General features: G+C 48.8%; 1 long non-coding RNA gene across 1 annotated transcript in view; it reads right to left on the bottom strand.

The window, feature by feature from the left end:
- The window catches only part of LOC125773890 (uncharacterized), a 21,951-nt gene extending 16,619 nt beyond the window's left edge, over positions 1 to 5,332 (bottom strand). Inside the window, exon 1 of the long non-coding RNA XR_007420448.1 lies at positions 4,200 to 5,332. This is a non-coding gene — a long non-coding RNA (uncharacterized LOC125773890). The remainder of the gene's footprint in view (positions 1 to 4,199) is intronic.
- Between the last annotated feature and the right edge of the window lie 1,071 nt (positions 5,333 to 6,403).

Genomic DNA, 6,403 nt, shown 5'->3' with positions numbered 1-6,403 from the left:
CTAGCACATTGGTTAACCTGGCGCCGCAGTCAACTCATGTGCTTGGATCGGATCGAGCTATTGAGTATTGGGCCTGCATACTCGCTCATCCGTATCCTTTGTGTACCGCCCCATGGCCCCGTCCTTAGAGTTAATGACTAATAGGCTTAACTCTTGTTTGTCTGCACCACAGTTCCCGTTCGTTCCGTGCCGTAGCCGGATACGTATTGCACACTAGTAGACACCGTAATCTGACGTATCTAACACACCACTATTGTAACTCGTCGTCGAAGGACCTTTCAAGTGCCTGATGGCCAGGGGAGCTCTTACACGGCACGGATACACAGTGATGCTCGCCCATCAAAGTGTACAACGATCGAGTTTGCTTAAGTGTCTGGGTACCTACACACCAGACACGATGCGATGGCCACGGATCCACACAAGGCACATCACATGCAGAAAGCTTTACCAGATTCTGACACATACCACACACATGCAACTCGTCGTCGAAGGGGCGTTCAAAGTGCCTTACGGCTAGGGGAGATCTAGCTCGGCACGGAGACACAGTGATGGTCGCCCATCAAAGTGTACAACGATCGAGTTTGCTTTCCGCGCAAGCGTTCTAAGTGTCTGGGTATCTAAGCACCAGACACAATGCAATGGCCACGGATCCACACAAGGCACATCACATGCAGAAAGCTTCACCAGATTATGACACATACCACACTCTTGTAACTCGTCGTCGAAGGGGCGTTCAAAGTGCCTTACGGCTAGGGGGGATCTAGCACGGCACGGAGACACAGTGATGGTTGCCCATCAAAGTGTACAACGATCGAGTTTGCTTTCCGCGCAAGCGTTCTAAGTGTCTGGGTATCTAAGCACCAGACACAATGCAATGGCCACGGATCCACACAAGGCACATCACATGCAGAAAGCTTCACCAGATTCTGACACATACCACACACATGCAACTCGTCGTCGAAGGGGCGTTCAAGTGCCTTACGGCTAGGGGAGATCTAGCTCGGCACGGAGACACAGTGATGGTCACCCATCAAAGTGTACAACGAACGAGTTGGCTTTCAACAAATTCTGACACATAGCAAGCGAGCGACCGAGCTACACCGAAGGCAGCTCATGGTTGGTCACTCGCGGACGATCATCAGTAATGATCCTTCCGCAGGTTCACCTACGGAAACCTTGTTACGACTTTTACTTCCTCTAAATCATCAAGTTCGGTCAACTTCAGCCATGCCAGCTGCAGCTCACGAAGGAACCGCGGAAGGTAAGCCTCCAGAAACCTCACTAAATAATCCATCGGTAGTAGCGACGGGCGGTGTGTACAAAGGGCAGGGACGTAATCAGCACTAGCTAATGACTAGTGCTTACTAGAAATTCCAGGTTCATGGGGACCGTTGCAGTCCCCAATCCCGACTAGATGGGCATTTTAGTGATTTCCCGTTCCTCTCGGAATGGGGGCGCCTATTGGCGAGAACACGCTGCGACCCACATTGTAGCACGCGTGCAGCCCAGAACATCTAAGGGCATCACGGACCTGTTATCGCTCATTCTCAGCTTGCTAAACACAAGTTGTCCCGCTAAGCAGGGCAAACGTAGCCGACGACCGCCCGTGAAGGCGCCGCCCGGCTGTAACGTCAGGTGCGCCCGGAGGCGCACTGCTGACAGCGTTCTAGTTAGCATGTTTGAGTCACGTTCGTTATCGGAATTAACCAGACAAATCATTCCACGAACTAAGAACGGCCATGCACCACTACCCTTAAATTTGAGAAAGAGCTATCAATCTGTCTTACCTCGATAAGTTTGGACCTGGTAAATTTTCCCGTGTTGAGTCAAATTAAGCCGCAAGCTCCACTTCTTGTGGTGCCCTTCCGTCAATTCCTTTAAGTTTCAACTTTGCAACCATACTTCCCCCGGAACCCGATTTTGGTTTCCCGGAAGCGACTGAGAGCACCGAATAGGGGTAGCGTCTCCCAATTGCTAATTGGCATCGTTTACGGTTAGAACTAGGGCGGTATCTAATCGCCTTCGATCCTCTAACTTTCGTTCTTGATTAAAGAAAGCATCCATGGCAAACGCTTTCGCTTCAGTTGGTCCTACGACGGTCTACGAATTTCACCTCTCGCGCCGTAATACCAATGCCCCCAACTACTTCTGTTAATCATTACCTCTAGGTTTCTGACAAACCAACGAAATCGTATAAACCGAGGTCATATTCCATTATTCCATGCAAGATTATTCTCGGCCAACGCCAACCCCACGGGGGGGCCGGACGCTTTGTCTTAGCCTGCTTTGAGCACTCTAATTTGTTCAAGGTAAATGTGAGTATCTTGAGCACCATGAGGAGCCCGTGCCGGAGTTAACCGGTAGCACGGTACTCGTTCACAGAGTAACGCCCAAGTACACCATTGTGAGTCGCAGCCGTGAGCGCGCGCACGAACGGCCCCGGCGTGTAACCGGGCGCCCGTGGCGGTCACGTGTCTGGACGGGCAATCAACTTCGAACGTTTTAACCGCAACAACTTTAATATACGCTAGTGGAGCTGGAATTACCGCGGCTGCTGGCACCAGACTTGCCCTCCACTTGATCCTTGTTGAAGGATTTATACTCAACTCATTCCAATTATGGACCATCGTTAGAGAGGTCCATATTGTTATTTCTCGTCACTACCTCCCCGTACTGGGATTGGGTAATTTACGCGCCTGCTGCCTTCCTTGGATGTGGTAGCCATTTCTCAGGCTCCCTCTCCGGAATCGAACCCTGATTCCCCGTTACCCGTCGCAACCATGGTAGTCCTCTACACTACCATCAATAGTTGATAGGGCAGACATTTGAAAGATCTGTCGTCAGTCGACAAGCGACCATACGATCTGCGTCCTTATCCAGACTTCAACTCAAGCCGCCCGGAGGCGATTGGTTTAACTAATAAGTGCACCAGTTCAGCTACCCGCGAGGGCAACAGTCCCGGCATGTTGCATGTATTAGCTCTGGATTTTCCACAGTTATCCAAGTAACTAGTGGTAGGATGATCTTGTGAATTATAGCTGTTATACTGAGCCTTATGCGGTTTCACATTCATTTATGTTTGTACTTAGACATGCATGGCTTAACCTTTGAGACAAGCGTATATTACTGGTAGGATCAACCAGAATTCGTTCCACTACAGACACACACTCGCTTAGTGGGAAATAAATTTCCACACAACTCTCTCTCTCTAGAACCATATGGAATGGCTCTTTGGTGTTGGGTAAGGCACCAATTTGTTGGGGTGTAACGGTCACCACCAACTTTAAGTTTGTTAGGGCACAACGGAAACCACTAACTAAACTTTAGGAAACTAAATTTCCTCACACATTATCTCTCACCATATTAGCACTAGGTGCTATCCACGATTGTACAACGTTTCAACTCTTGAATCGACCGTAGGGCCGCGGAATTGCTTCCGGGCCCCTATTCTCGCTATTAATTGTTCATCTCTTTCAATACATCGAGTTCGTTCCATTGGGTAGTTCGCATGGCGAACGTTTTGATGCAGCCCCCTGGGGGACCACGGCACTTTACACCGGGTATGGTGTATGCGCAACCTACAGATAACAATAAACCCCTTATGCGTGTGTAAACCGATGTTGGGCTGCTCAACATCTTTCATGGTTACATCACTTGCACCAGAACCCACGGTGCCGATTTGGTAATATGTTGTACATTTACTCTCAAGATGTACGCTTCGGCCCCTTATTCAGGGGCTCAAGCTATTACCAGCAAGAACAATCCTCATCCAGACTTGAACTCGAAACACCTGGAGGCGAACGGTTTAACTAATAAGTGCACCAGTCTTGAATCCATGCGTCGGTGGAAACAATGCCGGCGTGTTGCATGTATTAGCTCTGAACTTAGCGAGTGATTGCCTTGCAGCTGTCATACTGAGCGTAGAGCGTGATTATCGCTCACTTGAACCATGTTGAATGGCTCTTTGGTGTAGGGTAAGGCACCAATTTGTTGGGGCGTAACGGTCACCACCAACTTAAGACTTGCTTATAGGCATTTCAACGTTTTCAACTCTTAAATCGACCGTGTTTCATTATCATCTCTTCTTCTTATTAAATGCATCGAGTTCGTTCCATTGGGTAGTTCGCGTGGCGAACGGTTTGATGCAGCCCCCCGGGGGGGACCACGGCACTTTACACCGGGTATGGTGTATGCGCAACCTACAGATCACAATATATTTGTGATCGATAATGCACACTTCTTACACGACTGACCAGTCGACAGCGCTGCCTTCCTATTATGCGTGTGTAAACCGATGTTGGGCTGCTCAACATCTTTCACGGTTACATCACTTGCACCAGAACCCATGGTGCCGATTTGGTAATATGTTGTACATGGTCTCAAGATGTACGCTTCGACCCCTTAAGGGCTCAAGCTATTACCAGCAAGAACAATCCTCATCCAGACTTGAACTCGAAACACCCGGAGGCGAACGGTTTAACTAATAAGTGCACCAGTCTTGAATCCATGCGTCGGTGGAAACAATGCCGGCGTGTTGCATGTATTAGCTCTGAACTTAGCGAGTGATTGCCTTGCAGCTGTCGAACTGAGCGTAGAGCGTGATTATCGCTCACTTGAAAGGGTCAAGCCCTTTCGAGTCGTCCGGTTTTTACGCCAGACGACTCGGTTCACCATCTTTCGGGATACAAGTTGACTAAGTGGTACCACTACACTTATCAACTTTCGATTTGGTAATCCTCATCCAGCTTCCTTTCTGGAGGTCCCGAGGATTACCAATTGGGCTGTCATACTGAGCTCATATATTGGAGATCGATAATGCACACTTCTTACACGACTGACCAGTCGACAGCGCTGCCTTCCTATTATGCGTGTGTAAACCGATGTTGGGCTGCTCAACATCTTTCACGGTTACATCACTTGCACCCGAACCCATGGTGCCGATTTGGTAATATGTTGTACATGGTCTCAAGATGTACGCTTCGACCCCTTATTCAGGGGCTCAAGCTATTACCAGCAAGAACAATCCTCATCCAGACTTGAACTCGAAACACCCGGAGGCGAACGGTTTAACTAATAAGTGCACCAGTCTTGAATCCATGCGTCGGTGGAAACAATGCCGGCATGTTGCATGTATTAGCTCTGAACATAGCGAGTGATTGCCTTGTAGCTGTCGAACTGAGCGTAGAATGTGATTATCGCTCACTTGAACCATGTTGAATGGCTCTTTGGTGTAGGGTAAGGCACCAATTTGTTGGGGCACAACGAAACCACCAACTTAAGACTTGCTTATAGGCATTTCAACGTTTTCAACTCTTAAATCGACCGTGTTTCATTATCATCTCTTCTTCTTATTAAATGCATCGAGTTCGTTCCATTGGGTAGTTCGCGTGGCGAACGGTTTGATGCAGCCCCCCGGGGGGGACCACGGCACTTTACACCGGGCATGGTGTATGCGCAACCTACAGATCACCAATATATTTGTGATCGATAATGCACACTTCTTACACGACTGACCAGTCGACAGCGCTGCCTTCCTATTATGCGTGTGTAAACCGATGTTGGGCTGCTCAACATCTTTCACGGTTACATCACTTGCACCCGAACCCATGGTGCCGATTTGGTAATATGTTGTACATTAACTCTCAAAATGTACGCTTCGACCCCTTATTCAGGGGCTCAAGCTATTACCAGCAAGAACAATCCTCATCCAGACTTGAACTCGAGTCACCCGGAGGCGAACGGTTTAACTAATAAGTGCACCAGTCTTGAATCCATGCGTCGGTGGAAACAATGCCGGCATGTTGCATGTATTAGCTCTGAACATAGCGAGTGATTGCCTTGCAGCTGTCGAACTGAGCGTAGAATGTGATTATCGCTCACTTGAAAGGGTCAAGCCCTTTCGAGTCGTCCGGTTTTTACGCCAGACGACTCGGTTCACCATCTTTCGGGAAGGGACCGTCTCGGTCGCAAGCTGCTCCGGTCCCCAAACAACCTGCGACAAATGATAGGAAATGCCGACATCAATACGTGTTCAGTTTGGTTTATCGCTCATAGGTCTTTTTGACCATCGATCCCTGATTATAACTCTCAATTAAACAGTCAGGAGAGTAAGGCATGCCCATCGATATCTCATCGACAGGCGATACCGCAAGAACGGCCAACGACACATCAGGTGATCGATTATTGCTACGACTTTTGCTTAATCGTTTCCACTCCTTGGAGAAAGAAACCCCCGGGGACCGTCTCGGTCGCAAGCTGCTCCGGTCCCTAAACAACCTGCGACAAATGATAGGAAATGCCGACATCAATACGTGTTCAGTTTGGTTTATCGCTCATTGGTCTGTTTGACCATCGATCCCTGATTAAACTCTCAGTAATCCAGTCGGGAGAGTAAGGCATGCCC

The sequence above is a fragment of the Anopheles funestus genome (assembly GCF_943734845.2).
Source record: "Anopheles funestus chromosome X unlocalized genomic scaffold, idAnoFuneDA-416_04 X_unloc_61, whole genome shotgun sequence".
NCBI classification, from domain to species: domain Eukaryota; kingdom Metazoa; phylum Arthropoda; class Insecta; order Diptera; family Culicidae; genus Anopheles; species Anopheles funestus.
This window is presented reverse-complemented; position numbering and strand designations above follow the sequence as displayed.